Consider the following 25,022-nt stretch of genomic DNA (forward strand, 5'->3'; position numbering starts at 1 on the left):
GCATTTGCAAGTAATTCTATTTCTAAAATGCGACCACATTTTGCGAAGAGAATACTGCATACCCTCCTCCCACTTTCATGAGAAAGACCCTACAGGTGAAAGAAAGAGTGGAAGGTAAGAGCAAATTAATATTGGATTAAATAAAATCTCCTCAGGTTACTTTTGTTTCTGGGACTAGCTTTAGAGTATTCTCATTGTCTGCATTGTCTGCTATGGGCTGAATTGTGTCTCTCCAAAATTCATATGTTGAACCCCTAACCCACAATGAAACTGAATTTGGAGATAGAGCCTATAAAGTAATGATTAAGGTTAAATGAGGTTGTAAAGGTGGGGCCCAGATATGAGTGAGTGCCTGAGCTCTCTCTCACTTTCTCTTACACAAAGGTCATGTGAGCACACATTATAAAGGCAGCTGCCCACAAGCCAGGAAGAGAGGCATCATCAGAAACCGACCATACTGGCTTCCTCATCTCAGACTTTCAGCCTCCAGAATGGTGAGAAATAAATGTCTGTTGGTTAAGCCACCCAGTCTATATTTTGTTATGGCAGCCCAAGCTGACAAATATTGTTTCTCCTTGATGGCTGTGCATTTGGAGGGAGCCTCTGTGAACCCTGACTTTCCTCTAGGAGCAGGTTGGGTAGGAAAGTAACACCCATCAGCTGAGTGTAGTTCATACAGATGTGGACCAGACAGGGCGTGAAAGGCGGAAGGAGAGGACTGGTCTCAAAGGACAAACACCAAGACTGAAAGGCAAACTTAGGAGAAATCGACACTATTAGGAGGAATTGACAAAGTAAATCTTATGACAAATTTCAGAATTAAAAAATTAAAAAACCCTAACAGAAATAAAATGTCTCATTTGGATAATGTTTTAAATCTTCTAAGTGCTTTTCCATCTGTCTTCTCATTCGATCCTCAGATTAATGTTTGAAGTTAGTGTTTATAATTATTATTTATCTCAGCTTGTCAGCTGAAGAAACCAAGAACCTAATAATTTAATTAAATGACTTGTGTAAGTTTTAACAGTTAATTTGCAACAGAGTAAATCTTATAAAAATTTCAAAATTAAAATACTGTAATAATGCAGAAAGTCTATTTTGGGAAGGCTGGCCAAAATTATAATGGAAATATTTTTTGATCTAAAGGGGCCCTTATTAATTTGCAAGGCTCTGCTATGGTTACCCACATGCTAAAAACTCCCACATGTCCATCCCCCTCTGACTTCTGTGAGCGCCAGGCTCATATATCCAGTGCTTATTTGAAGCTCCTCCTGTAATCCTCACAGGCATCATAAATGGAATGCAGAGTCACCAAGGACTGAAGAACCCTCAGAAAAGGCTGTGGAAGAGTCCCCTTGCTGTTGCATTTCCCCTGATTCTTCTGACCCCAACCCTGGACAAGGTCACCATGGCTCATAGACATGAATCGCTGAGTGTATAGGTGTGGATCTGAGGGATTTGGGGTTGTGTTCCCAGCTTGTTTATAGATTTGACTTCATAATGGTGATTTGTGTTTATTTCAGTGCTTGAGTCAGTAGGTTTGCCTGACATCCTGAAGACCAAGGTCTTCTCTGTGGAGAACTATCTAGCACTTGTGACAGCTCTGGGAGTGTTTTTAAGAACAGGTTGATGTGTATGCTCTGTATTAATTTTTTTATAGATTTGAGGGTGGGTAGTCAGCCATGCTCTGTTCACCTTTGAATCTTTTGCTGAATTCTTAGTTAAGTTTGTAATCTACATTAATGGCAACAGAAGGGTAAACTGACTAGGAGGTTTATTACATACTGTTTTGTGTTGCCGGAGGCAGCACAATCCATTTTCCGGATAGTTTTGGCACGATTCTTCCTGGCAACTCAGAGATGGGCACTGTGATGTTATATACACTCTTGTGCCTGGTTATTAATCTGTGTGTTTTGGATGAACATAAAGTAAAACATGCAGGGAACCGCTAATGCATTGTAAGGTGGTAAATCATATCTCAGCTTCTCATCCATAGTGATTCATTGGGAACATTTTTCCCCAGTGTTTTGGTTCCATAAGCAAATAAATCAAATTTCAGTCTTACAAAGATTTCCACCCATCAGCAAAAACTTACTAATTTTTTGCCTGTTCCAAATTACAAATTAGCTGTATTATTCTTGTTACTATTCAAATAGAACACCATACAATACATTCAGTTTCTCTACTTGATCCAGTTTCTGTGAAAATTTAACAAATATAATCAAATAGACTAAGCGTAAGAACTTTTATGAAATTCCACATGGTATTTATTTGGACTGGTGTGTGATCTTTGGTAGGTCTCTATTTACCTATTTTGAAGGAAGCCATTATTTCTTCCCTTTATTTTTATATATGCAAGGTACAACTTCAGAGTCTCATTTGCCTGTGAATTGAGAGAGTTCAGTGGACTCATGGGAGACTTGAGTTCTGGCTTTCGACTGCTTCGTTGCTTCCATGAATCTCTGATATTCTTACTCCTAGTAAAGACAACCTCTCACTAACAGTCACCAAGCAATCAGCAGCAAAGATTGAGTTTCTCCCTTTCCAAAGCCAGTTAGTCAGTCAACAAACAATTCCTAAGTGCCCGCCAAGCATTGAGCTCGCCCTGGAGGCACAGAGGCAGACAATCGTGATTGTGCAGAATCAGTTGGAACAAGGTTATCTGGATGGTGGCAAGGGAGACAGAATGAGAGGAAACAGAGGATTTGCACATAATTGATACTTTCAGTTAGATTAAAAAATACATTTGAAGTTTGGGATTCAGCATCCCAAATCTAGAATATGGGACCAGGAAGGCCTGTGCCTGCTTTATAAAGATCATTGATAGATTGTTACCGTGGGGCCCATGGGAGGATCAGCAGGAGGGGAAGCCACACAAAAATAGAAAAGAGAAAAAAATGGCCCCAAAGTATGTATATAATTGCAGTTTTACACTTAAAAATTTTTTCTATATATGCAAAGAAGGTATATTTTAAAAAGGATTAGTGATTGTTAGAGCCAGAAGTGACTTTAGGAATACTTGGATTTAGAAATTTTCTAACTTTGGCGTACATCAGAATCTCTTGGGGGTTTGTTAAAATAAATACCAATGCACAGATCCTAACCTGATGGCCAAGACCTGCTTTCCTAGGTAACCCTAAAATATACTGAGGTTTGAAAACCACTTATTAGTCCAGTTTTTATTTTACAAAGAATAAAACTGGCATCCAGAGGGTTTAATATACTCACCCACGAACATATCAATTCCCTTCCTAGTTTAATCTCTATTGGCTGTGTGCCCAGACAGGAAAAAAAAAAATGCATCCACTTTGGGAGGTGTCCAGAGATAATTTTTTTTTCTGTCTTTTGATAGCAAAGAAAGGAAATGTACAAGCAAATTGGGAAAAAATTACTACATATGTACTTGTGAGTATAGCTGCTAGACATCAGGGAGCATAGATTCAAGTTGCCCTGGATATACACTCCCCATAGATGTCTTTTATGGCTATAAAATTTTGTGATAGATGAAACTATTAATAGATATTTTCTACTTTCTCATTTTTGCTTACAATTAAGAAAAAGATATTTATTTTTCAAACTATCCACACCAGGGATTATAGGGTGTTAGGCATAGTTAACTGAATTTCATCATCACCCCTAATATAGTTAAGTAGGCCAGGTTTATTGCTTTAGATGAGGAAGCGAAGAGAAGTGTCATACTTACCACATTAAGATATTAATACATTTATTAGAATTATATTGGAAATAGAAAGTTCCTGACACTCTCGTTAGTGCTGGGCCTACAGCCTCAGTTTTCACAAAAGATCTAGAGTTCAAGGTACCAAATTTTATCAAAATAAGTTTGGGTTTAAGTTCACCAACTCACCTGTAGCCTACTCGTCCTTTCTGGCAATGATTAACACTAATGTTTAATACATGTTCTAAAGTGTGTTCTTTAAACTCTCTTACCAAACAGAACTTCCTTTTTATGTAATGAGTCAGCTCTATGGGTATTTGTAGCCAGGGGAATTGCCTCTCCACTGGTGGAGATATGGAGCCCAGCTGCCAGGGTAAACAGCCACTTCCTAATGTAATTGCTCAGAAATGCTGGAGGAGAAAATGTAAGAAAAGAAATTGCTCTGTCTTATAAACAGTCAACTGTGTTTTACAATAGTGTACCAGCACTCCAAACCATTCATCAACTTGAGTAATGATGGCTGGATTTCACTGTTAGGTTTACTTGGTAGTCACATTAATCCTTCTCTTCTGCATGATGTGCCAGATTTCTTTGATGACAAACAGTCCACCAAGGGCCTAAATATGGTTTTAGGAGCAAGCTTTTAATCAGACTCAAACTTATCCGAGGCCATTTCGGCTTTCTCTCTTCTTGAGTGAGGCCAGAGGAAATACTTCTCAAGTTTGAGTCAGGACCATTTAGGGACTTCTTTCTTTATTTTAATTTTTCTAATGATATCATTACAAATTATTTTTTAAAATAGCAGTTAATTAAGATGGAAAATAAGCCAGAATCACATAATCATAGCCTGCAAAGCACCTCCTGGGTTCATACATCAGTGACTTGAATTGTTCCGTTCCTCTCTGCAGGAGCAATGGTGCTGTTGCCACTGCATGTGTGCTTTCTGTGCCCACAAGAATGTTAAGCGTTCATCCATAATTCATATTTATTTATTTTTTCTTTTTTGAGACAGAGTCTGGCTCTGTCGCCCAGGCTGGAGTGCGATGGCTTGGTGGAGGTTGGCTCACTGCAACCTCCACCTGCTGGGTTCCAGCAATCTTCCTGCCTCAAACACCTGGGTAGCTGGGACTATAGGCATGAGGCACCACGCTGAGCTAAGTTTTGTGTTTTTAGTAGAGACGGGGCTTCACCATGTTGGCCAGGCTTGTCTTGAACTCCTGACCTCAGGGGACCTGCCTGCCTTGGCCTTTCAAAGTGCTGAGATTACAGAGGGGAGCCACCGTGCCCAGCCCAGAATTAATATTTAGAGAAAAACTTTCGGAGGTGATTTCACCTGATCATTGATCAGCCTTCCCACAGTTTTATAGTGTTAAGTGAGCTTTATCTGTATGTGAGTTGGCGGTATCTTCATTTAGTTTGCTGTATATTGATATTTTTAACTTGTTAGCATCTGTTAAAAAATTCACAATGTGCACATACAATATGTTGAATACAAATATCCTTCTTTCTTTTATTTTCCAACCATCTTATTCCTTTCCCAATCACTGTTAATGGTTTCTCATATATACTTATGGGAGTATGTTGAATATTTACAATCATATGCATATATAAGGATATGTGCATATATTTTTTAGTACAGGTGATCGCATTCTCTATATACTGTTCTGAACCACACTATTTTCCCCTTAACCATGTCTTGGAGATCTTCCCATCTCAATATTTATTAATATTGTCTTAATCTTCCACCATGGGACATTTAGGTTATTTTCAATCTTTTGCTACTACAAAGATGCATTTTCATCTGTGGGAATATATTTATGTGATAAATACCCAGAAGTCAATTTCTGGTTCTAACAATATGTGTACTTTAAATTTTAGTGATTATTGTCAAATTGCAAAAGGTTATGACAATTCATATTCCCACCAGCAAAGCAAGAATGTGCCTTTTTCTATAAATACTTGCCAATACAATGTGTTAAATATTTCGATCTGCTTAAATTTACATCTTTTTTATTATGAATAGTATAGTACCTATTCATAATCTAAGTCATTTGTTTTTTCCTTTTCTGTGGAGTATTCCAATCCTTCTCCTTTAATTTTTTTTATTGATTTATAGTAGCTCTTTATTCGGGGAATAAATTAGTCCTTGGTTTGTCATGTAAAGTACAATTTCTTTTGATCTTATCTATGGTATTTTGAGGTATACAGAAACTTTTATTTTTTATGTAGTCAGACGCATTTAATATTTGATATTATAGCTTCTGAATTTTATGGAAAAATTTAGAAAGGCCTTTTCCATTTTTTTGAGGTTATGAAAAAATTCTTCAATTATTTCCCCTCCTGGTACTCTTATGGCTTTATTTTTCCATTTTAAATCTTGGTGTTACAGGAAAGGGATCCCGATCCAGATTCCAAGAGAGGGTTCTTGAATCTCACCCAAAAAATAATTCGGGACGAGTCCACAGTGCAAAGCAAAAGCAAGTTTATTAAGAAAGTAAAGGAATAAAAGAATGGCTACTCCATAGACAGAGCAGCCCTGAGGGTGCTGGTTGTTCTTTTTTTTTTTTTTTTGTTATTTCTTGATCATATGCTAAACAATGGGTGGGTTATTCATGTCTTCCCTTTTTAGACCATATAGGGTAATTTTCTGACATTGGCATGGCATTTGTGAACTGTCAAGGCACTGGTGGGAGTGTAAGCAGTGAGGATGACCAGAGGTCACTCTTATGGCCGTCTTGGTTTTGATGAGTTTTGGCCAGCTTCTTTATTGCAACCTGTTTTATCAGCAAGATCTTTATGATCTATATCTTGTGCTGACCTCTTAGCTCATCCTATGACTTAGAAAGCCTTAACTTGAATGCAGCCCAGTAGGTTTCAGTCTTATTTTACCCAGCTCCTATTCAAGATGGAGTTGCTCTGGCTCACATGTCTCTGACATTGGTGTATCTGGAATGTTGGGGGTATGTGGAGTGAGGTAGGGATCCAACATTTCCCACCAGATGGTTGCGAGGTCCTTCAGCATGTCTACTGAGCTCTATATTTAGGTCAGCCCTGGGTTAGGCAGGGTGTGACTGGAGAGCAGATGTAACCCTGCCTTGTAGAGCTACACTGGATTCTGGAGGGCATATTCCATTGCCAGTGTGTCTGCAATAAAGGCACTGGGGGGCTCTGCAGAAATGTTAGGAGCCTTATGGGAAGAGGAGAATATTGACTCATTGGAACAGAGTGGGGGTGAGTGGCTATGAGCATGGTGGTATAAATGGAGCAGTCAAGCATTTCAGATAAAGAAAAATAAGAACTTGCTTTTACCATTGGGAATGAAATTAATTTCAATATTTTGTATCCTTGTTACCTCACTACACAGTGATAGAGGGCATTTAAAAATTTGATTTAGGACAACTCCAAACAGGTTTTTGAGGGCTTATGTTTATCTAACTTCAAATAAATCAAGTAATACTAACATCATCTTATGCACTATAAATACAAGATTGGGAACTTCCAACAAATGCATAAGGCTCAAATGAGGGTGGTGCCAAAAGGCTACAACTTTGCTTTAGATTTTATACACTTGAGGGTCCAATAAGTCCCATAAAATGGCTATGTTTTTATATTTTTCTTTTAGTCTGTGCTGGATGTTTGTTTCTTTCAGCTTTAAGTGTTCACAGGAGGGATGAAGTAAGATTCTCATTACTGAAGTCCTGATGTGTTAAAGAGCTCAATTAGAGTAAGATATTTTCCAGTCATTTCCAGGACATTTGCTGACTGGTGTCACTAAAAGTTCATGGGCTCCACCTTCAACCGGACCCTCTGTGCTGCCTCATAATCCGGCTTTCCTGGTCTGCCCTCTCCTCTGTTCTCAACTGACTGGAGTACATGTCTATCAACATTTTGTATTTCCATTCCTACAGTGCCCTGTGATGGAGAGAAGTTTTGGCTTTCTGATTTTTGGAAAACTAGGAACAGGCTTCTGAGGGTTTATGCTCATTCAAATGAAAATACAACCTTGTTTATTTTTTTTTAAATGGGGGCAATTCCACACATTCCCTGCCTTCTCTTCATTCACAGCACAAGCTCTCGTTCTGTGGCTTAGAGAAAAAAGAGGCCATCAGAGAGGAGCTCCGGCAACATCTTGCAATAGAGCCTTGCAGTTTGTCTCTGTGCATTTACCTTTTCTCCCTTTCCCTCTCATTAAACAAGAGAGCATTCCTTCCTTTATCCAAGGCCAATCACCCCACCTCTTACCTGGATTTTGTCACCTCTCATTTTCTCAAGAACCCTGCTCCTTTAACTATCCTCTCTCAGTATATCAACCTTTACATCAATATATAGTCACCCTCAGAATGTTCTGTCTTACAAGTAAATAAATATGCAGAAACCCTGCCTTGACTGTGTCTTCTTCTCTTTGATTCATAGCCAAACTTCCTGAGTTGTCCATATTTACCTCTCCTTTACTCTCACTCTTCAGCATTCTATAAGTTCACTGAAATGATTCTTGCCAACATCTTTAACAAATGCTCAGTCTTAATATTCTTGAAGTTTGGGCCGTTTCACAACTGGGACCTCTCCCTCCTTCCTGGTGTGCTCCTCTTCCTTCCCAAGACTCCTCTCTGGCTGCTCCTCTGATGTCTCTGAGACTCTTCCTCCTTTGTCCATCTTCCAACACCGGGCTTCTTTGGGGTTCCCTCCGAGCTTCTCATTTCTCCTGACATTATGTGAGCCAGCCCATGTCCAGTGCTTCAAGAACAACCTATCTGTGGTTAAGATCCTTGAATTTAGAGCCAGCCACATTTGAATTTTACTCTCAATTCCTACTCTTACATGTTTTGTTATCTGGACAAGTCACTTATCCCTTATAGTCTTAGTTTTCTCATCTTTAAAATGGGCACAACAATTCTTACCTCACAAGGCTGTAGTTGGGAGTAGATTTTATTAAATCAAATATATTTTATAAAATCACTTCATTTATGCATTCAACAAACACATTGGAGCCTATATTATATTACAGGTACAGGTACTTTTTTTTTTTTTTAACTGTGACATACAATAAATAATACAATTTATAATGCCACCTGGGACACATATATACAAGCAAATTTTCATTAAGAAATTCCTGGCCGGGTGCGGTGGCTCACACCTGTAAACCCAGCACTTTGGGAGGCTGAGGTGGATGAATCACCTGAGGTCAGGAGTTTGAGACTACCCTGGCCAAGTTGGCGAAACCCCATCTCTACCAAAAATACAAAAATTAGCCGGGCACGGTGGTGGGTACCTGTAATCCCAGCTACTCGGGTGACTGAGGCAGGAGAATCACTTGAACCTGGAAGCCGGAGGTTGCAGTGAGCATCATGCCACTGCACTCTCCAGCCTGGGTGACAGAGTGAGACTCTGTCTTTTAAAAAAAGTGCTGAGCAAAGAGGGAAAAGCCCCTTATAAAACCATCAGGTCTCACGCAACTCACTCACTATCATGAGAACAGCAGCATAGGGGTAACTGCCCCCATGACTCAATTACCTCCCACTGAGTCCCTCCATGACACGTGGGGACTAGGGGAACTATAATTCAAGATGGAGTTTGGGTGGAGACGCAGCTGAACCATATCACTGGGCCTGATTAATCACCTTATTGCTGAATATTCCAACTGAGAGCTCTGTGGGCATTTCAAACTCAGCTTATCCTATACTGAACATTCAAAAGTTGTTCCCCTTCTGTGCTTCCTATTTCAGTGAGTGGCACTACCATTTAACCTGATGTTCATTTTTCACCCCATTCTCTCCCTCTTTCTACCTTCCTATCAATTGCAAAGTCCTGTCATTGTCATTGTCATTGTCCCTTCAAGATATCTGTAGAATATGTCCACTGGTCTACATCCTCGTAGGATATCTCTTTAATTCATAGACTCATAGTGGTTTCTTTGCCTAGTCTATTTTTTTACACTGCAGCCAGAGTTATCATTCTAAAACATAAATACAACCAAGTCACTCTTCGGCTTAAATCTAACCATGTTTCAGATGGTTCTCAGATTAAGACATTCATACAGCCAACAGACACATGAAAAAATGCTCATCATCACTGGCCATCAGAGAAATGCAAATCAAAACCACAATGAGATACCATCTCACACCAGTTAGAATGGCAATCATTAAAAAGTCAGGAAACAACAGGTGCTGGAGAGGATGTGGAGAAATAGGAACACTTTTACACTGTTGGTGGGATTGTAAACTAGTTCAACCATTATGGAAAACAGTATGGCGATTCCTCAAGGATCTAGAACTAGATGTACCATATGACCCAGCCATCCCATTACTGGGTATATACCCAAAGGATTATAAATTATGCTGCTATGAAGACACATGCACACATATGTTTATTGCAGCACTATTCACAATAGCAAAGACTTGGAATCAACCCAAATGTCCATCAGTGACAGACTGGATTAAGAAAATGTGGCACATATACACCATGGAATACTATGCAGCCATAAAAAAGGATGAGTTTGAGTCCTTTGTAGGGACTTGGATGCAGCTGGAATCCATCATTCTTAGCAAACTATCACAAGAACAGAAAACCAAACACCGCATGTTCTCACTCATAGGTGGGAACTGAACAATGAGATCACTCGGACTCAGGAAGGGGAACATCACACACCGGGGCCTATCATGGGGAGGGGGGATGGGGGAGGGATTGCACTGGGAGTTATACCTGATGTAAATGACGAGTTGATGGGTGCAGCACAGCAACTGGCACAAGTATACATATGTAACAAACCTGCACGTTATGCACATGTACCCTACAACTTAAAGTATAATAATAATAAATAAATTAAAAAAAATAAAAAAAATAAAATAAAATAAAATAAAATAAAAACAAGAATTTACAAAGCCCTTCTTTACCATACGCAAACCTATTTTCTGCAACTTGAGAGTGCCTTGCTCTCTATTCTTCAGGTATCTGCAAATAGCATTTCTTCTGCATAGGATTTTCTTTACTCCATCGTCCCCAACCTTTTGGATGACATCCTTGATCCATAGCTTAAGTATCACTTCTTCCAAGAAGCCTTCCTGACTCCCTGGGCCACGTTTCATGTCCCATCCGGATGCTCTCAGTACACTCTGAACTCTTCCCATGGTAACACTTATTATGCCACACCATAATTACCTATTTACAAATATGTTGACTGCACAAAGATAGGGATCAGTTTACCATGTTCATTTTTGCGTCACCAGCTTCTAACACAAATCCTTGCATCAAGCAGATGCCCAATTCATATTTGCTGGATGAATTAAAGAGAAATAATTTGGATTCAGGTATTAATGATAATTGATTATTATTAGCTATTGGTTCATATGAATAGTTGGTGTTCATTGATCATGCTTAATGTTTTATTCTATCTCTTTCATCCTTAAAACAATCAACTAAAGACAGGCACTATTATCCTCACATTACAAATTAAAATCTGAAGCCCCTGCAAGTTTAGAATAACTTGCCCAAAGTTATGCAACTCCTAAGCAACAAAATTAAAATAACTTGGGGCCACCTAAGTGAAACACTAATTCTTTTAATTTCTATACCAGGTATGATGAGCTTTCTGGATCTCTTTGCTCTTATAGAGCCTTCACAGAAGGTGAGTAACCAGAGAGGGATGTTGCTTAAGTCAGAGTCATCCTGAGCTGAACCATTATCTGTTCACCTATAAGGCCAGCTTCCATTTCCTGGGCCTGAAATGGAGCTCAAGGCTTCGATATTTTCTTCAGTTTGTTTGGTTGTATGTCAAAAAGCTTTTCTAAGAGTAAGCATCCTAGTAGGTGCTGACTGAATGCTCCAGCACTGGGCTCCTGTGATTGATGGTGTCCACCGAGAGAGGGAATCCAGGAGTCTGGAAATTGAGGTGTTGATCATGCTCTGTCAGGAGGCATTTTGCATTCTCTTTGTGATTACTAATACATCTGGGGAGTGGCCTTGTTTCTCATAATATTTCAGGAACTACCACAGTGAATTGTGATCCTGGGATTTACATTATCATTGTAGCTCAGTGGAAATTCTGATAGACTATTGTTTCAGGACCTTTTGGGGAATCATAGTCTAGTGATTTGATGTGACTGCAGGAATTTTGATTATGCCATTTTGGCCTGTGCCAGTCATCTTTATGATGGGTTGAACAGTTAAATAGAATGTCTTCCTCTTGTAAAACTCCAGACATAGGCCAGATTTCATCTCACTTATTCTTCACTGCATCCGTCTTGGGCAAGGGAGTGGCAATTGTTCATTCTTTTACAGTGAGGACAATGGGGGCCAGAGAGGTTAATTGGCTTACCTCATTGGGACATCCAGATTACAGTAGCTCAACATCATGGGCTTATGTTTCTGAGTCAGACTGTTTCATCTTACTGGAGTTGGAATGCACACTTTATATTTAAGGGTCCACAATTCTTCCATGTATTTTCATTCATTCATTCACTCATTCATTCATTCATGACTATGGAGAGACTACTTTATGCCAGGTACTGGGGATAGAGTGGGAAATAAGACAGATAAGCTGTTAAGGAACTGATATTCTTATTGAACAGAGGGAATGAACAGACAACAGCCTGTAAACATGTTTAAATTTTTCATTTCAAATAGTAATGTTCTATAGATAAAATAAAAACAGAGTAACAGGATAGGTGGTACCTGGGATAGATGAAAAAACAATCACCAAAAAGCTTCCATGAGTTGGTGTCATATGATCTAATAGCAAAAGGATGCTAATAGCGAAAGGTCAAAGGCCAAGGAATAGAAATGCCATATCTTATAGACCATGGTTCAGAGGGATACCTTAGAGGATTTTAAGCAAAGAAGTGAAAGAGATTTCTTTTTTTTTTTTTTTTGAGACGGAGTCTCGCTCTGTCGCCCAGGCTGGAGTGCAGTGGCGCGATCTCGGCTCACTGCAAGCTCCGCCTCCCGGGTTCGCGCCATTCTCCTGCCTCAGCCTCCCGAGTAGCTGGGACTACAGGCGCCCACAACCGCGCCCGGCTAATTTTTTGTATTTTTAGTAGAGACGGGGTTTCACCGTGGTCTCGATCTCCTGACCTTGTGATCCGCCCGCCTCGGCCTCCCAAAGTGCTGGGATTACAGGCGTGAGCCACCGCGCCCGGCCGTGAAAGAGATTTCATCTTTGTTATGACAAGATCTCTTCCATTGCCATGCAGAGGTGGGCTGAAGGAGGCAAAGTATGAAACAGTGAGAATAGAAAGAGATTATTGCAGCGGTTCAATGGGAGATCTTTTTTTTTTGAGTACTTACTATGTGTCAGACATTGTAAGTGCTTTCCACACATTTCTTATTTAGTGCTCACAAAATTCTATAACGTAATTATCTTCATTTTTTTAGATAAAGAAATAGAAGGTTCAGAAGTTTAAATATCTCATACAAGGCCACTTAATCTAAGTGGCAAAACCAGAATTTAATTTCAAAGTCTGTACTGTTAAATGTTCTTTTCTAGCCCTGGCATATCTTAATGGTCTGCTGGGCCATTCCCCATCGATGTCCTTTCAGACACTTTCAACCTATTATATCCAAAATCAAACTCATTGTCTTCCCTAAACCAATTTTTCCCCTTGGTTCCTCAGTTATATTAATGGCATCACTCAGACTCAGTAATCCAGGCTAGAAACTCTAATGTCTTCTTAACTGTCTTTATACTATGCTTTTCTTCATTAATCTGCATCAAATTTGTTGCATCATTTTATCCATTTAAACTCTATTATCTATCCCATTTCTATTCCTACCATCATTGCCTTGGTTTGGGTCAGTTCAACAATTCCAATTCCAACTGACCCAATTGGGGAACTTTATTAGATCAAAGTCATTCCCCATTGGTCCCCATTGCTCTTAGAATGGAGTTCACTCTTTTTAGCATGGCAGTCAATTTACTAATACTGGGTAGTTCATTTGTTGCTCAGAAGTTTGCTTATATTGTAGCTTTGACTTACTTGTTTCTGCCACTGATAACTCTCACCACATGTAACCAGTCATGCAAAGAGGAAGGTTAGGAACATGCAGTCCAGTAATTCCTGATTGAACTGTTCAGATGTCTAGCATGAACTGTGCTAACCAATGGATGAGACACAGTGTTCAAGGGCCAATAGGTGTTTCCATTGCCTCCTGGTAGAGCTTGTTGACCTAACAGCTCTGGGAAGCCACTCAACTGGATACATTTTTGTTGGATTGAATTGCATGGAAGGTATACAAAGAAAGACCTAAGTTTTAATGACACACCAGAAGGAAAAGGCACCCAAATCTTATGGATAGGAGTCCTTTGATTTAAAAAAATAAATGGAAATTTCTGGACAGCAGGAAATGCCGATTCTGGGTGAGATTTATCCTAATTCTATATTCAGTTTTGTTTATAGGCAACAGGTCCCTGTGGGTTTAAGTACTGAATAGAGGGCTAAGAAACAGGGGAACTGTATGGTTATTTTCTGAGTTGAATTTGTAGACCTATAATTTAGGGATTTAATTCTGGTTGTTAGAAACCAGCCAGCATTCTCTGTTTTTAAGCACTAGTAGTCACCAGGCAAATATAAGGTGAAGTCTTTTCTGGTCTAGCCCCAGTAAAGATTCCTCAAATGTATGGTGGTTTTTTTTCAGAGATGTTCTCTGGCCTACTAGATAATGAGAAAGAAAATTTAATAACAAGTTATTTTGTTCTACCATTTCTCATTAAAGAAATAAAACTTTTTAGGCTGTGATGGCAAAGAAGATAAATTGTTTTCTGCTAGTTTTAAGAATTGTGCTAGCAGTTGTTCTCTTTTTTTTTTTTTTTTTTTTGAGACGGAGTCTCGCTCTGTCCCCCAGGCTGGAGTGCAGTGGCCGGATCTCAGCTCACTGCAAGCTCCGCCTCCCGGGTTCATGCCATTCTCCTGCCTCAGCCTCCCGAGTAGCTGGGGCTATAGGCGCCTGCCACCTCGCCCAGCTAGTTTTTTTGTATTTTTTAGTAGAGGCGGGGTTTCACCGTGTTAGCCAGGATAGTCTCGATCTCCTGACCCAGTGATCCGCCCGTCTCGGCCTCCCAAAGTGCTGGGATTACAGGCTTGAGCCACCGCGCCCGGCAGTTGTTCTCTTTTTAATGTCACAGAATAAATAATAGTTTTTAAATAATAGTTTTTAAAGATAAGGTAGAAAAGTTCCATATTTTCTACATTCAATTTTAAGGTGGAGTATAATTTTTTAATGTCTGTAGTATAAGTGAATTATAATTTTAAGCATAGTATACATGTTTAGTTGACAATCTTGTATTGTACAAACAATACTGTAACAACAGAAATCAATCAAGAAAAAAAGAAAAGAAAAAGAAGTCTCTTATCTTACCATTCTAAAATCAGCTGTTTTAATGTTTCCTTCCAGTTACTGTCAATATGTATCTAATTTTCATATAGTTACAATCTTAGCATAGACATATCTTTATAATCATTTTTTGCATCTAATGTTACATAAGCCTTTTTTTTTTCCACACCAACTTCACATTTTTAAACCCCAATGTGCTTTTGTAATAAAATTACTAGACAATAATGGATTTCTTCAAAAAGGGTCACTAAGTTCTGGAAACGAAAGATTTTCCTTGCTGTTCCCAACATTACCATATTGTGGTTAATCACACTTTACTGTTTTAGCTAAAGACAACAGTCTGCCAGGGGTCAAACAGAGCTCCTAAGATAAACAGTCCTAGGACCCAAAGGGCCATATCATCATCTGTGAATGCTGAGACCTCAATTCTCCTTACCTGTTCTAAAAAGAGTACAAAGCTCATTCGTTTTTACCCTTATGGCATTGAAGCTACTGCCTAATTTAATGGCAAGTAAAGTAAATGCATCTCGGGCCTTTGGTTTTCTACATTTACTAGGTACTCAATAAAAGAAAGACCATTGATAATGTTAGCATCGATTCGCATTCAGTCTTCCCAAAGCTCCTAAGCTATTCCACCAAAGGAAAGACCGTTTTGTCATTAGATACAAAGGGAGAGTTTTTTCTTTTTTTCTTTTTTAAGAGACAGGGTCATGCTCTGTCACCCAGGGTGGAGTGCAGTGGCGTGATCATGGCTCACTGCAGCCTTGAACTCCTGGGCTCCAGGGATGCTCCCACCTCAGCCTCCTGAATAGCTAGGACTACAAGTGCGTGCTAGTAGTCTTAGCTATTAGTACATGCCTGGCTAATTTTTAATTTTGTTTTGTAGAGATGGGGGTGTGAAAGGAAATTAAATCTTGGGACCCTAAACTCATTAAGCCAAAGAGAACAGCCAAGCTGAGAACTGGATGATGCATACCTGCTTCTGCCTTTTTGCTTCCTAAATAAGATGGCTACAAGATGAAAATCTACACACCTCTGCCATATTTTACCCACAAGGAAATTCCTAGTGAGCTTCAAGATCTTTTAAGGTGTTTCTGTTAAAATGTCACAATTTCACCATGGCAATGTAAATTTATAGCTTATCCTTATAGGTGCGATCATCCGCCTGCCCACCACACACAAAGGCATATCTGATTGTTCTCCTGCCCCATTTTGTCTATGTTATCTTACGTAAAATGCAGATTCCCTGCATTTTTCCTCTGCCCCATTTGTCTATATCACCTTACATTAAAAAATGCAGATTCACTGAGCTGGAGAAAGTCATGAACGACTATTTTTCCCTACCCGCCCCGCTTACATGAAAATTGTGTACTTCTCAATATCCCACCCTTTCCCCTTTAAATTTGGAGACCTCAAAATCATCTTCAGAGAAAGGCATAAACCTGTTTCCTGGACACACATACTTAACTGTGGCAAATAAACCTCCTAAAATGATTGAGACTTGTCTCGTCATTTTTCTTGATTGATATTGGTCTCACTATGCTGCTCAAGCTGGTCTCAAACTCCTGGGCTCCTCAGAAATAATACCACACATCTACAACCATCTGATCTTTGACAAACCTGACAAAAACAAAAAGTGGGGAAAGGATTCCCTATTTAATAAATGGTGCTGGGAAAACTGGCTAGCCATAAGTAGAAAGCTAAAACTGGATCCCTTCCTTACACCTTATACAAAAGTTAATTCAAGATGGATTAGAGACTAAAATGTTAGACCTAAAACCATAAAAACCATACAAGAAAACCTAGGCAATACCATTCAGGACATAGGCATGGGCAAGGACTTCATGTCTAAAACACCAAAAGCAATGGCAACAAAAGCCAAAATAGACACATGGAATCTAATTAAACTAAAGAGCTTCTGCAGAGCAAAAGAAACTACCATCAGAGTGAACAGGCAACCTACAGAATGGGAGAAAATTTTTGCAATCTACTCATCTGACAAAGGGCTAATATCCAGAACGTACAAACAACTCAAACAAATTTACAAGATAAAAACAAACAACCCCATCAAAAAGTGGGCAAAGGGTATGAACAGACACTTCTCAAAAGAAAACATTTATGCAGCCAACAGACACGTAAAACAATGCTCATCATCACTGGCCATCAGAGAAATGCAAATCAAAACCACAATGAGATACCATCTCACACCAGTTAGAATGGAGATCATTAAAAAGTCAGGAAACAACAGGTGCTGGAGAGGATGTGGAGAAATAGGAACACTTTTACACTGTTGGTGGGACTGGAAACTAGTTCAACCATTGTGGAAGACAGTGTGATGATTCCTCAAGGATCGAGAACTAGAAATACCATTTGACCCAGCCATCCCATTACTGGGTATATACCCAAAGGATTATAAGTCATGCTGCTATAAAGGCACATGCACATGCATGTTTATTGCAGTACTATTCACAATAGCAAAGACTTGGAACCAACCCAAATGTCCACCAGTGACAGACTGGATTAAGAAAATGTGGCACATATACACCACGGAATACTATGCAGCCATGATAAAGGATGAATTAATGTCCTTTGTAGGGACATGGATGCAGCTGGAAACCATCATTCTCAGCAAACTATCATAAGAACAGAAAACCAAACACCACATGTTCTCTCTCATAGGTGGGAATTGAACAATGACAACACTTGGTCACAGGAAGGGGAACATCACACACTGGGGCCTATTGTGTGGTGGGGGTAGGGGGGAGGGAAAGCATCAGGAGATATACCTAATGTAAATGACGAGTTAATGGGTGCAGCACACCAACTTGGCACATGTATTCATATGTAACAAACCTGCACGTTGTGCACATGTACCCTAGAACATAAAGTATAATTAAAACAAAACAAAACAAAACAAACAAAACAAAACAATTCCTGGGCTCAAGTGATCCTCCCACTTCAGCCTTTCAAAGTGCTGTGATTACAGGTGTGAGCCACTGCTCACAGCCAGGATATGTTAATCAAAGGGTTTACATGCTATAAAGGCAATGTATAAAGAGTTATAGAGACCTTTCATTTGCTTTTCCTAAAATTTGTTGAGAACTGTGTAGGAATTTCCCAAAATATTCCCTAAAATAAAGTGTGAGCGGACTCGGTGGTCTTCTTTGGAAAAGACCTGAGGGGAGAGAGGGTCACGTAGTGAGAAGCAGGGATGCAGACTATGGGGTCTGACCCATGAATTTCAAATGTCACAGTTAATAGTCAGAAGACCATGGAAGTTCACATCCAGGCACAGGGACCTGGTGAGGCATGTGTGTATGTATCTACAACACAGAAAATTAAGATGGACCAAAGAGAGCAAGTGACAGGGCTCTCTCACTATTTCTCACTTGGCATGTGAGATGACCTTCAGGAGCTTCTGTTCTGTATGTTCCATTTACTAGACCAAAGTGTTCTAGGGTTTAATGTGCTAATATTCATAAGCCTTGTTAATTACAACAGTATCATCCCTGCTGTCATCATCTTCATCAGCCTCAACCAGGGAAGATCAAATGTCCTTGGCCAATGAGACCTGCATAAATATGAATTTTACCTCAGGCTCACCTAGTTTTTAAAATTTTTTTTAAATTTTTATTATACTTTAGGTTCTAAGGTACATGTGCACAATGTGCAGGTTTGTTAATATGTATACATGTGCCATGTTGGTGTGCTGCACCCATTAACTTGTCATTTACATTAGGTATATCTCCTAATGCTATCCCTCCCCCCTCCCCCACCACACAACAGGCCCTGGTGTGTGATGTTCCCCTTCCTATGTCCTAGTTTTCTCAATGTTCAACTCCCACCTATGAGTGAGAACATGCGGTGAGGCTCACCTAGTTTTCAAAAAATAAATATTGCTAATAATGATTTACTGGCATTCATAGATGAGATGACAAACTGCTAATGCAAAGATGCAATGGCCAAATGACCAAATACTGGGCTGTTGCTTACAGGACAAGCTGGATATACTGATTCCCGCTCTAACCACAGCTGGGCTACCGTGGTTTGCTCATTCATTCATTCGTTTGTTGAGGAAGTACTGGTAGGGTGTCTACTCTGTGTCAGGTATTGTGTTAGAGGCTGGGCTCTCTGCATGAGCAAAGTAGGCAAATCCTGCTCTCGATGAGCCTTCTGGTGGAGAAGACAGGTGTATTCTAAAAATCTTATACATAAGTGCAGAATTAAATCTGTGTTGGGTACAACAAAGGAGACTGTGGGTGCAGATGAAGGGATGGTGACCTGGGCACAGGCTTCTCTAAGAAGTGATGATTGACCCATGGCTGGAAAAAAGATTAACAAAAAATTGCAGACATTCACAAACTGGGCATTATGTACCAGTCTCAGATTTTAGTGCTTTCTCTGAATAATCTCTGTGAAGTACGGACTCATGTTAACATATAGGTGAGAAACTTAGGCTTAGATACAGTATATAACTTGTTTAGGATCAGCCAGTGGGTGAGTGGAGGAGTGGGTTTTGGAACAGCTTGATTCCAAAGCCTGGAGTCCTAATCAGCATGATATACTACTGTTGCCTATTCTCCCTGAAATAGAAGTTAACCAGGTGGAAAGGATGGTAGGAAGGAAGTACCCGGCAGGTGGAAGAGCATGTGCAGAGAGAACCCAGAGGTGGAAGAGAACTGGAATTATGTGAGGAAGCACAGGGAAGACAGAGTAACCAGGGCATGTGGGTGGGGGAGAATGTGGGCTGAGGCAGGGAGGTGGGCAGAGCCAGGCCACATAGGGCCTGAACAGTCACGTCAGACTGTGGCCCTTCCCAAGAGGAAGTCACTGCAGGGATCTAAGCAGGAGTGAACATGATCAGAGTTGGTTTTGAAAAGGTCACTCTAGCTGCAGTGCAGACCTTAAAAGGGGGCACAAGCAGATTTGAGGAGATAAGTTAAAAGCCTTTTGGTTGAGGGTGGAGTTGAGAACAATAGAGGTGTAGAAGCAAGTCCTAACTTTTGGACGTTGGCAGTTTTGATGGATAATGATATCATTTATCGGGCAGGGAACAGTACAGGATGACACTGTTTGGAAGAAAAGTTCATGAATTTGATTTGGGCAGGTTCAAGTTGAGGTGCCTTGAAGATATCCAGGTGTTTTCTAATAGGCAGTTTTATATATAGCTGAGGAGCTCATGAGGAGGGTTAGGGCAGCCAATAGACAGACATTTGTGAGTCATTCCAGGAGAAGTTGTAATTGTGCCCATAGGCGTGGGCGACAAGGTCTAGGGAGAGAATCTTTGTATTTTCACTGCCCCTTCCTATGCTTTCTTCCTACTAATTTGCTTCTGAGGAGTATGTGTCGTTTTTCTTTGTCAGATTAGCCCCTCTGACTGCCAGCCTGATTCCCTTGACCTTTCCCTAACAACCCTTCCCTCATCAGTTCCATCTTCATTCTATAATCCTCTGTCAAACTTCCTGAAGTCCACTTCCTTGCTGTATACTCACTCATTTTTCACTATCTTGAGTGCTGACTTTTCTATTCTCAGCCCTATTGACGTGTCTTTTTCAAAGGCAACTGTTGACCTATGCACTGGATCCAAGTGCTCATCTCAGGCTATGCTTCTCTGGCTTCTCCTTAGCATTTGATTGTTGCTTCTCTTGTTTAAGCATCCGCCTCTCTGCTTCCCTGGCATTCTCTTCTCAGTTCTCCTTTCTCTTTACATGCTTCTCTTTCTACTTCTCTATACATGTACGTGTCCCCTGGAATATTTTCTTCTTCCTGCATCTAGACCTACACTTGCTACCTCAGCTATCTTGTTCAATCCTGTGGCCTTAACCATCACTCCCATGAGGACAGTGCCCACAGGTATCTTTCTTGCCAGGACCGAGTACCTCAGACCCGAATGTCCAGCTGATGGCTAGACACCAATAGCATCTCAAACTCAGCATGGCCCGTATCAAATGTTTTCCTTTCCTCTGAAACAAGTCAATGTTCTACACTGTTAATTTTAGTTGAGTTCCTCTTTTTTTCATTAATTCCCTTGAGTGCTACCATACTTACTCTCACTTCTTACCATATTTCCTCTTACCTCCTGCTTGGGTACTTTGCAGTTGTCTCTAAATTAGTCTTTTTCCTTATTCCATCTTGCTCTGAATGAATTCTCTCTCTCTCTCTCCATATATGTATGTATGTATGTATATGTGTGTGTGTGTGTATGTGTGTGTGTGTGTGTGTATATATATATATATATATATATTTTTTTTTTTTTTTTTTTTTTTTGAGATGGAGTCTCACTCTATCACCCAGGCTGGAGTGCAGTGGCATGATCTCGGCTCACTGCAACCTCTGCCTCCTGGGTTCAAGCAATTCTTCTACCTCAGCCTCCTAAGTAGCTGGGACTACAGGCATGCACCACTGTGTCTGGCTAATTTTTGTATTTTTAGTAGAGACGGGGTTTCACCATATTGGCCAGACTGGTCTTGAACTCCTGACCTCGTGATCCACCTGCCTTGGCCTCCCAAAGTGCTGGGATTACAGGCGTGAGCCACCACGCCCTGCCTAATTCTATATTTTTACTGTAAATAAACTGTATACTCAACCCAGATGATATTGCTCCTTAGCCTAACATCTTTAATGATCCTCTATTGTCACTGAATTAAATACTAACCCTTAGCCTGTTTTTAAGGACCCTCTTAGCATGATGCTGGCATAGCCTCCCACCTTTATCTCCTAATACCATCTGACATATATGAGCCACATATGGCAGCCTTTCCTACAGACTGTGTTACACTTGAAGGCAGACATCTGTGCCTCAAAATCCTTGTATCACCTATACTTCACACTTAGACCATAGTAGTTACTCACTAAAGTTTTGTTGTGTGCATGGAAAATTATATACTAGTTCCTATGACTGTCTGATAATTCCTAGTCCTTGTGTTACCTTGGGGTGCTTCTGACACTGAGGAACCTCATCTTTTTGTATGCAAAAGTGGATGATGTAGACAAAAGTGTCATTTAAAATTGTGAATTTATATCTGTATCTATAGCTGTATTACCAGTTTATTAAACATCTACTCAACCTTCCAGGCTCTATTCAATGCCACTTCCTTCATGAAACCAATTCTTATCTCTTTGACTTAAGAGCCATTCCATTTTGGAAACTTCAAAGTGCCTCTCTTTCTTACCTTAAAAAAATTATTTTAAGTAATATAGAGCAAGAAAATTTCACATGGTCCCTAACCTTACATCTATGTTGTATTTGATCATGAGGTTTACTTCTGTTAGACCTCTGATTCTAAACAGTAATTTGAAGACTTGCCATCCCCTCTGGTTCCCCACAATCTCCTTCTGATCCCTAGTTTCCCACAGTATTTCCCAGCAATCGCCCACTTCATTGAGCGTTTTGTGAACTGGGGTTGTGTCTTGCTCAGATTTAGGTCCCTGAAGCACTTAACATGATGGCTTATCCATAGAAGTTTCTCAATATTTGTGGATCTGAATTAAGCGAAATGATATATTGACGGCCAATATCTTCCATTCTAAGTGAAAAATGAGTCAAAGATTCAGACCTATGTTTATTTTGTTTTCAATAGCCAGAGAAAAGTGACAATGATTTTCTCGTGGAATTGGCAAAAGGAGCAATGTAACCATGTGTACCACAATGAGTAGCTGTCTCTGCTATTCAGTTTGGAGAATAAATGAAATGAAGCCATTATGAGGGCGGAAACATAAATATTATGCAAACACAGGCATGTTTTGGTGTAGCTAATCTCTGTGTAATCCTTTCCTTCCAAGCCCACCAGCTCTGCTGGATTCCAGTTACCAACCAAGCCCTGGGCAGGCCCTTCAAATGCATCATGGTCTTGTTTCTATCCCCAGGCCGGTAAGTCAGTTACATAAAATTACATGTTGTTTTCAGGAACCTGTATTTGTGATTTGAAGTTGGTCACTCCTTAATTGGCTAACAGGTATAATTCTAGAATTTTCCTAATTATTCCCATGAATGTAAAATGTTTTTAACCTTGTAGGATTTTTTTTTTTCTTTCTCTAGGACGTGATTTACTCCTGGCTGCTCTTTTTAAAAAAATAAACTGGATGACGACCAAAATCATAGGATGAATAAATAGCCCTGATGAAAGTGTTCTGGAAAACTCTCCCACAGCAGCCACTGGATTATGGGAAAAGCATTTATAGGGAGAAAGCACAGAGCATGGTAAGCAGGTTCAGATCTGGCCATCAATAAGTCTATTGTTCTTATCTGGAAACATTTTTGTTCATGGAAGTCCTTCAAAAAGGCTGCACCCTTTCAGTTCTGTAGAGGTTCCCAGACAGTGACTTGGGGTGGAAAGTAGGAGGAGGACTTTTTGTTTCTGATAGGGAGCTGAGCCAGGCCTTACTAGGGACTGATCTTGCTCACAGTGATGCGGCAGGCACATGGTCGACGTGCATATGAGCTGGAGTGCAGAGGTCACTCCTCAGCTGGGTCAGGTGTCATCTGAGTTAGGAGATCCAAATGTGAGGACCAGCAGCTCCAAGTGGGAAGCAAGTTATTTTATTTCGTCCCCAGGATATTTATTTGTAATATGGGTACAATAATTCCTGGGTCTAGCCTCTTTCACAAAGTTGTTACATTGATCAAATCAGAAGTGAGAGAAATTTAAAAAAGGTAACATTGCTATTACAGCATTGTAAGATGCTGAGAATGTTATAGAAATATAGCACGTTCTTATACTTTCATTTCATTTTGAAAGAGGCAATACCCTTTTATCTTTATTAAGTGCCCTCAGAGATTAATGAGAGATGTTTAAATGAGTGTGAATATGTGAATTCCCAGCCTTTCTCCACTGCAGAATGATGAAACAATTCCAAGATGTTCTTCTGGGTTTGAAGTCTTTGCCTGAACACAATTATGCAATGTTTTGAAAGTCAGTTCCAAGATCTCTTGAATTGCTTATAAGACATTTTGTTTATTAAATAATTTTCTGAAATTGATTAGGTTTTAGTGACTCATGGATTCATGCAAACATATGCATGACATTTAGAATTGTAGAATTAGAGGGTAAGAGATCAGCTAATGCACCCTGTGTTTTCCAGAAAAGGAAATGGTGCCAAGAAGTCTAAATGACTTGCCCAGAGCTATATGAAGGTGTCCATGAGAAAACTGGGGCTAAAACCCAGACCTCCAATTCCCAGCTCGGAGTTCTTTCTTTTAAACAGATTCTCCATGAATATTCTGATTACATATGCTAATTCCATGGTCAATGCTAAGTACTTGGAAAAAACCAAAAATGACATTTTGCCCCCCAGTGATCTCAAGGTAAGATAAATATTTTATAATTGTAATGCATAGTGCATTTAAAGAATGTACAATTCTCTGTAAAATTTATAACCCAGAAGTGCTTTCAAGTACATTTAATCTTTACAATTCAGGTAAAGATTGTTATTTATTTATTTTATGTAATTTAATTTTTTTTTTTTTTGTTTGAGACAGGGTCTCACTCTGTTGCCCAGGTTGGAGTGCAGTGGCATGATCACGGCTCACTGCAAACTTGACCTCTCAGGCCCAATTGATCCTCCCACCTCAACCTCCCAACTAGCTGGGACTACAGGCATGAGACACCACACCTAGTTAAGTTTGTTATTTACACCATATATGGAAACCACCAAGTAAGAGAGAGTGGCTTGGTCAAGGCTTCTAAAAATTGAAACAGACTTTAAAAAGGTTGGGTTTTCAATTCCATTCTTGGGGTTTTTAAAAATGCAACATAAAAATTGATATTTAAGTATTTTTAAAAATGAGTATTAGTCACGGAGTTAAGACTGTCTCTACTTCCCTCATTTGTTTGGCATTAAGCTGATGCTGGACTCTGCCCTAGTGTATCCTTAAAAGCTGATGTTCATGTCACAGCAACATTCCAATCTACAATGGATTGAATTTTCCAGTTTATCAACAAAATCTCACTTACTTGAGAAAGGCTTGTCTGAAATCAGTAGCAGTGGTGGTAATAATAATAACAAACACTTGATGTTTATCAAA

General features: G+C 39.7%; 2 long non-coding RNA genes across 3 annotated transcripts in view; one reads left to right on the forward strand and one right to left on the reverse strand.

The window, feature by feature from the left end:
* The window catches only part of LOC102119077 (uncharacterized), an 84,810-nt gene that overhangs the window by 57,204 nt on the left and 2,584 nt on the right, over nucleotides 1–25,022 (reverse strand). The gene's annotated exons all lie outside the window — the stretch shown is intronic.
* Nucleotides 431–25,022, forward strand: LOC102118825 (uncharacterized). 2 transcript variants are annotated; one of them, XR_006690457.3, is made up of 4 exons: nucleotides 431–494; nucleotides 22,781–22,868; nucleotides 23,037–23,198; nucleotides 24,080–25,022. It is a non-coding gene; the product is annotated as an uncharacterized lncRNA (long non-coding RNA). The 2 variants fall into 2 exon arrangements; XR_281907.5 differs by having other exon boundaries at nucleotides 23,037–25,022.

Source organism: Macaca fascicularis, chromosome 11, assembly GCF_037993035.2.
Source record: "Macaca fascicularis isolate 582-1 chromosome 11, T2T-MFA8v1.1".
Taxonomy (NCBI): Eukaryota; Metazoa; Chordata; class Mammalia; order Primates; family Cercopithecidae; genus Macaca; species Macaca fascicularis.